Source organism: Hemitrygon akajei, chromosome 17, assembly GCF_048418815.1.
Source record: "Hemitrygon akajei chromosome 17, sHemAka1.3, whole genome shotgun sequence".
NCBI lineage: Eukaryota > Metazoa > Chordata > Chondrichthyes > Myliobatiformes > Dasyatidae > Hemitrygon > Hemitrygon akajei.
In genome coordinates, this window is record NC_133140.1 from 2152799 (window position 1) to 2162504 (window position 9706).

Genomic DNA, 9706 nt, shown 5'->3' on the forward strand with positions numbered 1-9706 from the left:
CCCCCCACCCACCCCCCGGGCTGTTGTGGCACTGCATCCAAGCCGGGTGTGTTGCCCCCCGGGCTGTTGTGACACTGCATCCAAGCCGGGTGTGCTGCCCCCCACCCTCCCCCCGGGCTGCTGTGACACTGCATCCAAGCCGGGTGTGTTGCCCCCCACCCACCCCCCCAGGCTGCTGTGACACTGCATCCAAGCCGGGTGTGCTGCCCCCCACCCACCCCCCGGGCTGTTGTGACACTGCATCCAAGCCGGGTGTGTTGCCCCCCCACCCACCCCCCGGGCTGTTGTGACACTGTATCCAAGCCGGGCGTGTTGCTATAGTTTTTTTGTGAACAGTATTTTACTGATCTCTACTATGTGCCTCGTGCTGTGTGACTGCTGTAACTGTGTTTTGAATCTTGGCCCCGGAATATTGTGACAGTTTGTGTAACCCTTTACAGTGCTGGCTATAGGGTCAGGGTGCAATTCCTGACGCAATCTGTAAGGAGTCTCCCCAATTCAAAAGAGACACATGGGTTTGAGTTTATAAATGTGTGGGCATGCCATGTCATTGGCAAAAGGTAGGTGTCACTGAGGGCAAATTCCTGCACCCTGTGGGTCATTGATACAAATAACCAACATTGTATGTTTCAATCTTTCAACATACATGTTACAAATAAAGCTAATCTCTTCTCTTTAATCAGAGATATAAACATAGCAGAAACAGACTTCTGCCTGCTTTGGGGATGATGAGTGATGTTGGGTTTCTGACTAATAGAAAATAAGGTGAAGTTCACACTTGACATTGACTCTCGGAGAGGGATGGGGAACTGGGCTATATCTGTGCAGAACCTAGGACTATAATGCCTTGGTCAGAGCACCGGCACAATGGGGTCCGCTCAGTTCAGGATGACCATTCACCCCCCACCCCGTCAGCCCTCGTCACGGACCCAGGTGACGTGGTGCAAGTACAGCCGGCTACTGTGATAGGCAGAGATATCTGGATAAAGCCCATGACCTCTGTCCCATCTGGGTACCTATGTGCTTGGAAACTCTTACCCCTGGATACCTTGCTTGATTGTCTATCCCCTCCTCAGGTCTCTCCCAGGCTCAGGGGAGGATCACAGGTAAATCACCGGGAAATATCAGCAGGCTTTCCCTGGTCCAACGGCAGGGCTGGGATGAGCAAATATTTCAGGGACATGGTAGGCCAGAAAGGACAGTTGGGCCACTTCTCAGGTGGAAAAGCATTCTGTCAATTGCAGAGTCACTGAAGCTGAGTATTTGGCCCTGTTCGTCAATGACTGACTGGGGTGCTCATCTCACTACTTTCAGTTATTTGCACTTGGCCCAAAGGCTTCGAAACCATGCACTTATCCAACGTCTTTTGCATTTTGTCACCGTACCCACATTCTATCGTGGTTCATTGCACACCCTCGGCAGGAACAAGTTGCTCTTTTAAATCTTTTACCTCTCACCTTCAACCTATGACTTCTAGCTTTTCATTCCCATTCCCTGGAAAAGCAACATGTTCTTTCATGCCGCTTATGATTTTATCACCTCTGTAAGGTCATCCCTCAGATTAAAGTAGTAAAGGCCTGGTTTGCCCAGCCTCTCCCTGTAAACAAAACCTGGAGTTCTAGCAGCATCATTCTAAACCCTCTCTGAGCTCTTATCAGCCCAGTGATGTCTCTCCTTCAACACAGTGACAACACCTGCTGAACGACCAAGTTCTTCAGCTTCTAAAATTTGCAAGGCATGGAGAAGAAGTTGGTATAGAACTTCCAGTAAAGTTCCAGTATGGAAAAAAAATAGACTGATTGACCAGCTCTGTTGTAACCATCCGTGACTCTATAACCTCTCCACACAGTCTTCCCCCAGCCTGCCAGATATTGTTCCTTTCAGATATCCAGCTCCCCTTATGCCCCAATGTCTGTCTCAAAATCCGCATTCCCACTCCCCAAACACCTGCTTTCTCTGCTTCCCCTCCCTTCCTCCCTGCTCCACGGTCATGACTCTATTCCCATCTCCTGTTCTCCAGCGGCATCAATCCATAACATCTTGAAGAGAGACTGCTGGACTTGTGGAAGCTGTTTAAGCAGCTACTCAGTACGTCAGAGCAGAGCTGCTATGATACCCAGTGGCAACAAGTGGCTTTAGCAGTAGTGAAATATCCCAGTAAAATTCACAATTTTGAGATGTAACAAGATCCAACATCACACCAGTGGCTGACTGAGCCAGTGAAATGAGCAAGTGAGAAGAAAGAGGTTGGAAATCTGACGAAGTTGGAAGCAGGACGGGGATCAGCAGGGTCCATGGAGTAACAGAGGTAACATTTCAGGCCAGTATCCAACATGGTGAGATGAGAATCTACTGGCAAAAATGTCTGAGAAGATGTGAGTTGACCAGCGGAGGGCAGTGTTTCAAACCATCACAGCTGCAAACTCAAGAGAACGAAGCTAGGAAGTCAGGGGATCCGGCAGCATCTGTGGACACAGCGGATCCGGCAGCATCTGTGGACACAGGGATCGGGCAGCATCTGTGATCACAGGAATCCGACAGCATCTGTGAACACAGGGGATCCGGCAGCATCTGTGAACACAGGGATCCGGCAGCTTCTGTGGACACAGGGGATCCGGCAGCATCTGTGAACACAGGGGATCCGGCAGCATCTGTGGACACAGGGATCCGGCAGCATCTGTGAACACAGGGATCTGGCAGCATCTGTGTACACAGGGGATCCGGCAGCATCTGTGAACACAGGGGATCCGGCAGCATCTGTGAACACAGGGATCCGGCAGCATCTGTTTACACAGGGATCCGGCAGCATCTGTGAACACAGGGGATCGGGCAGCATCTGTGGACACAGGGATCCGGCAGCATCTGTGAACACAGGGATCCGGCAGCATCTGTGGACACAGGGGATCCGGCAGCATCTGTGAACACAGGGATCCGGCAGCATCTGTGGACACAGGGGATCCGGCAGCATCTGTGAACACAGGATCCGGCAGCATCTGTGAACACAGGGGATCCGGCAACATCTGTGAACACAGGGGTTCCGGCAGCATCTGTGAACACAGGATCCGGCAGCATCTGTGGACACAGCGGATCCGGCAGCATCTGTGGACACAGGGATCGGGCAGCATCTGTGATCACAGGAATCCGACAGCATCTGTGAACACAGGGGATCCGGCAGCATCTGTGAACACAGGGATCCGGCAGCTTCTGTGGACACAGGGGATCCGGCAGCATCTGTGAACACAGGGGATCCGGCAGCATCTGTGGACACAGGGATCCGGCAGCATCTGTGGACACAGGGGATCCGGCAGCATCTGTGAACACAGGGGATCCGGCAGCATCTGTGAACACAGGGATCCGGCAGCATCTGTTTACACAGGGATCCGGCAGCATCTGTGAACACAGGGGATCCGGCAGCATCTGTGGACACAGGGATCCGGCAGCATCTGTGAACACAGGGATCCGGCAGCATCTGTGGACACAGGGGATCCGGCAGCATCTGTGAACACAGGGATCCGGCAGCATCTGTGGACACAGGGGATCCGGCAGCATCTGTGAACACAGGATCCGGCAGCATCTGTGAACACAGGGGATCCGGCAACATCTGTGAACACAGGGGTTCCGGCAGCATCTGTGAACACAGGATCCGGCAGCATCTGTGGACACAGGGGATCCGGCAGCATCTGTGAACACAGGATCCGGCAGCATTTGTGGACACAGGGGATCCGGCAGCATCTGTGGACACAGGGGATCCGGCAGCATCTGTGAACACAGGATCCGGCAGCATCTGTGGACACAGGGGATCCGGCAGCATCTGTGAACACAGCGGATCCGGCAGCATCTGTGAACACAGGGATCCGGCAGCATCTGTGAACACAGGGGATCCGGCAGCATCTGTGAACACAGGGGATCCGAAGCATCTGTGGACACAGGGGATCCGGCAGCATCTGTGGACACAGGGGATCCGGCAGCATCTGTGAACACAGGGGATCCGGCAGCATCTGTGGACACAGGGATCCGGCAGCAACTGTGAACACAGGGATCCGGCAGCATCTGTGAACACAGGGGATCCGGCAGCATCTGTGAACACAGGGATCCGGCAGCATCTGTGAACACAGGGATCCGGCAGCATCTGTGAACACAGGGGATCCGGCAGCATCTGTGAACACAGGGATCCGGCAGCATCTGTGTACACAGGGGATTCGGCAGCATCTGTGAACACAGGGATCCGGCAGCATCTGTGAACACAGGGGATCCGGCAGCATCTGTGAACACAGGGATCCGGCAGCATCTGTGATCACAGGGATCCGGCAGCATCTGTGAACACAGGGATCTGGCAGCATTTGTGGACACAGGGATCGGGCAGCATCTGTGATCACTGGAATCCGACTGCATCTGTGAACACAGGGGATCCGGCAGCATCTGTGAACACAGGGATCCGGCAGCTTCTGTGGACACAGGGATCGGGCAGCATCTGTGAACACAGGATCCGGCAGCATCTGTGAACACAGGGGATCCAGCAGCATCTGTGAACACAGGGATCGAGCAGCATCTGTGGACACAGGGGATCTGGCAGCATCTGTGAACACAGGGAATCCGGCAGCATCTGTGAACACAGGGGATCCGGCAGCATCTGGGAACACAGGGATCCGGCAGCATCTGTGAACACAGGGATCCGGCAGCATCTGTGAACACAGGGATCCGGCAGCATCTGTGGACACAGGGATCCGGCAGCATCTGTGGACACAGGGGATCCGGCAGCATCTGTGAACACAGGATCCGGCAGCATCTGTGAACACAGGGATCCGGTAGCTTCTGTGAACACAGGGATCCGGCAGCATCTGTGAACACAGGGAACCGGCAGCATCTGTGTACACAGGGATCCGGCAGCAGCTGTGAACACAGGGGATCTGGCAGCATCTGTGAACACAGGGATCCGGCAGCATCTGTGAACATAGGGATCCGGCAGCTTCTGTGGACACAGGGATCCGGCAGCTTCTGTGGACACAGGGATCCGGCAGCATCTGTGAACACAGGGATCCGGCAGCATCTGTGAACACAGGGGATCCGGCAGCATCTGTGAACACAGGGATCCGGCAGCATCTGTGAACACAGGGGATCTGGCAGCATCTGTGAACACAGGGATCCGGCAGCATCTGTGGACACAGGGATCCGGCAGCATCTGTGAACACAGGGATCCGGCAGCATCTGTGAACACAGGGATCCGGCAGCATCTGTGAACACAGGGGATCCGGCAGCATCTGTGAACACAGGGATCCGGCAGCATCTGTGAACACAGGGATCCGGCAGCATCTGTGTACACAGGGGATTCGGCAGCATCTGTGAACACAGGGATCCGGCAGCATCTGTGAACACAGGGGATCCGGCAGCATCTGTGAACACAGGGATCCGGCAGCATCTGTGTACACAGGGATCCGGCAGCATCTGTGAACACAGAGATCCGGCAGCATCTGTGAACACAGGGATCCGGCAGCTTCTGTGAACACAGGGATCCGGCAGCATCTGTGAACACAAGGGATCCGGCAGCATCTGAGAACACAGGGATCCGGCAGCATCTGTGAACACAGGGATCCGGCAGAATATGTGAACACAGGGATCCGGCAGCATCTGTGAACACAGGGATCCGGCAGCATCTGTGAACACAGGGATCCGGCAGCATCTGTGGACACAGGGATCCGGCAGCATCTGTGGACACAGGGGATCCGGCAGCATCTGTGAACACAGGATCCGGCAGCATCTGTGAACACAGGGATCCGGCAGCATCTGTGAACACAGGGGATCCGGCAGCATCTGTGAACACAGGGATCCGGCAGCATCTGTGGACACAGGGATCCGGCAGCATCTGTGGACACAGGGGATCCGGCAGCATCTGTGAACACAGGATCCGGCAGCATCTGTGAACACAGGGATCCGGTAGCTTCTGTGAACACAGGGATCCGGCAGCATCTGTGAACACAGGGAACCGGCAGCATCTGTGTACACAGGGATCCGGCAGCAGCTGTGAACACAGGGGATCTGGCAGCATCTGTGAACACAGGGATCCGGCCGCATCTGTGAACACAGGGATCCGGCAACATCTGTGGACACAGGGGATCCGGCAGCATCTGTGTACACAGGGGATCCGGCAGCATCTGTGTACACAGGGATCCGGCAGCATCTGTGGACACAGGGATCCGGCAGCATCTGTGAACACAGGGGATTCGGCAGCATCTGTGAACACAGGAAACCGGCAGCATCTGTGGACACAGAGATCCAGCAGCATCTGTGAACACAGGGATCCGGCAGTATCTGTGAACACAGGGATCCGGCAGCATCTGTGGACACAGGGATCCGGCAGCATCTGTGAACACAGGGGATTCGGCAGCATCTGTGAACACAGGGATCCGGCAGCATCTGTGAACACAGGGATACGGCAGCATCTGTGAACACAGGGGATCCGGCAGCATCTGTGAACACAGGGATCCGGCAGCATCTGTGAACACAGGGATCCGGCAGCATCTGTGGACACAGGGGATCCTGCAGCATCTGTGAACACAGGGGATCTGGCAGCATCTGTGTACACAGGGATCCGGCAGCATCTGTGGACACAGGGATCCGGCAGAATATGTGAACACAGGGATCCGGCAGCATCTGTGGACACAGGGATCCGGCAGCATCTGTGGACACAGGGGATCCGGCAGCATCTGTGAACACAGGATCCGGCAGCATCTGTGAACACAGGATCCGGCAGCATCTGTGAACACAGGGGATCCGGCAGGATCTGTGAACACAGGGGATCCGGCAGCATCTGTGAACACAGGGGATCCGGCAGCATCTGTGAACACAGGGATCCGGTAGCTTCTGTGAACACAGGGATCCGGCAGCATCTGTGAACACAGGGAACCGGCAGCATCTGTGTACACAGGGATCCGGCAGCAGCTGTGAACACAGGGGATCCGGCAGCATATGCGAACACACGGATCCAGCAGCATCTGTGAACACAGGGATCCGGCAGCATCTGCGAACACAGGGGATCTGGCAGCATCTGTGAACACAGGGATCCAGCAGCATCTGTGAACACAGGGGATCCGGCAGCATCTGTGGACACAGGGACCGAGCAGCATCTGTGGACACAGGGGATCTGGCAGCATCTGTGAACACAGGGGATTCGGCAGCATCTGTGAACACAGGGGATCCGGCAGCATCTGTGAACACAGGGGATCCGGCAGCATCTGTGGACATAGGGGATCCGGCAGCTTCTATGGACACAGGGATCCGGCAGCATCTGTGAACACAGGGATCCGGCAGCATCTGTGGACACAGGGGATCCGGCAGCATCTGTGAACACAGGGATCCGGCAGCATCTGTGTACACAGGGGATCCGGCAGCATCTGTGAACACAGGGGATCCGGCAGCATCTGTGAACACAGGGATCCGGCAGCATCTGTGAACACAGGGGATCCGGCAGCATCTGTGGACACAGGGGATCCGGCAGCATCTGTGAACACAGGGATCCGGCAGCATCTGTGTACACAGGGGATCCGGCAGCATCTGTGAACACAGGGGATCCGGCAGCATCTGTGAACACAGGGATCCGGCAGCATCTGTGAACACAGGGGATCCGGCAGCATCTGTGGACACAGGGGATCCTGCAGCATCTGTGAACACAGGGGATCTGGCAGCATCTGTGTACACAGGGATCCGGCAGCATCTGTGGACACAGGGATCCGGCAGAATATGTGAACACAGGGATCCGGCAGCATCTGTGGACACAGGGATCCGGCAGCATCTGTGGACACAGGGGAACCGGCAGCATCTGTGAACACAGGATCCGGCAGCATCTGTGAACACAGGATCCGGCAGCATCTGTGAACACAGGGGATCCGGCAGGATCTGTGAACACAGGGGATCCGGCAGCATCTGTGAACACAGGGGATCCGGCAGCATCTGTGAACACAGGGATCCGGTAGCTTCTGTGAACACAGGGATCCGGCAGCATCTGTGAACACAGGGAACCGGCAGCATCTGTGTACACAGGGATCCGGCAGCAGCTGTGAACACAGGGGATCCGGCAGCATATGCGAACACACGGATCCAGCAGCAGCTGTGAACACAGGGATCCGGCAGCATCTGCGAACACAGGGGATCTGGCAGCATCTGTGAACACAGGGATCCAGCAGCATCTGTGAACACAGGGGATCCGGCAGCATCTGTGGACACAGGGATCGAGCAGCATCTGTGGACACAGGGGATCTGGCAGCATCTGTGAACACAGGGGATTCGGCAGCATCTGTGAACACAGGGGATCCGGCAGCATCTGTGAACACAGGGGATCCGGCAGCATCTGTGAACACAGGGATCCGGCAGCATCTGTGGACACAGGGGATCCGGCAGCATCTGTGAACACAGGGATCCGGCAGCATCTGTGTACACAGGGGATCCGGCAGCATCTGTGAACACAGGGGATCCGGCAGCATCTGTGAACACAGGGATCCGGCAGCATCTGTGAACACAGGGATACGGCAGCATCTGTGAACACAGGGGATCCGGCAGCATCTGTGAACACAGGGATCCGGCAGCATCTGTGAACACAGGGATCCGGCAGCATCTGTGGACACAGGGGATCCTGCAGCATCTGTGAACACAGGGGATCTGGCAGCATCTGTGTACACAGGGATCCGGCAGCATCTGTGGACACAGGGAACCGGCAGCATCTGTGGACACAGGGGATCCGGCAGCATCTGTGAACACAGGATCCGTCAGCATCTGTGAACACAGGATCCGGCAGCATCTGTGAACACAGGGGATCCGGCAGGATCTGTGAACACAGGGATCCGGCAGCATCTGTGAACACAGGGAACCGGCAGCATCTGTGTACACAGGGATCCGGCAGCAGCTGTGAACACAGGGGATCCGGCAGCATATGCGAACACACGGATCCAGCAGCATCTGTGAACACAGGGATCCGGCAGCATCTGCGAACACAGGGGATCTGGCAGCATCTGTGAACACAGGGATCCAGCAGCATCTGTGAACACAGGTGATCCGGCAGCATCTGTGGACACAGGGATCCGGCAGCATCTGTGAACACAGGGATCCGGCAGCATCTGTGGACACAGGGGATCCGGCAGCATCTGTGAACACAGGGGATCCGGCAGCATCTGTGAACACAGGGATCCGGCAGCATCTGTGTACACAGGGATCGAGCAGCATCTGTGGACACAGGGGATCTGGCAGCATCTGTGAACACAGGGGATTCGGCAGCATCTGTGAACACAGGGGATCCGGCAGCATCTGTGAACACAGGGGATCCGGCAGCATCTGTGGACATAGGGGATCCGGCAGCTTCTATGGACACAGGGATCCGGCAGCATCTGTGAACACAGGGATCCGGCAGCATCTGTGGACACAGGGGATCCGGCAGCATCTGTGAACACAGGGATCCGGCAGCATCTGTGTACACAGGGGATCCGGCAGCATCTGTGAACACAGGGGATCCGGCAGCATCTGTGAACACAGGGATCCGGCAGCATCTGTGAACACAGGGGATCCGGCAGCATCTGTGGACACAGGGGATCCGGCAGCATCTGTGAACACAGGGATCCGGCAGCATCTGTGTACACAGGGGATCCGGCAGCATCTGTGAACACAGGGGATCCGGCAGCATCTGTGAACACAGGGATCCGGCAGCATCTGTGAACACAGGGGA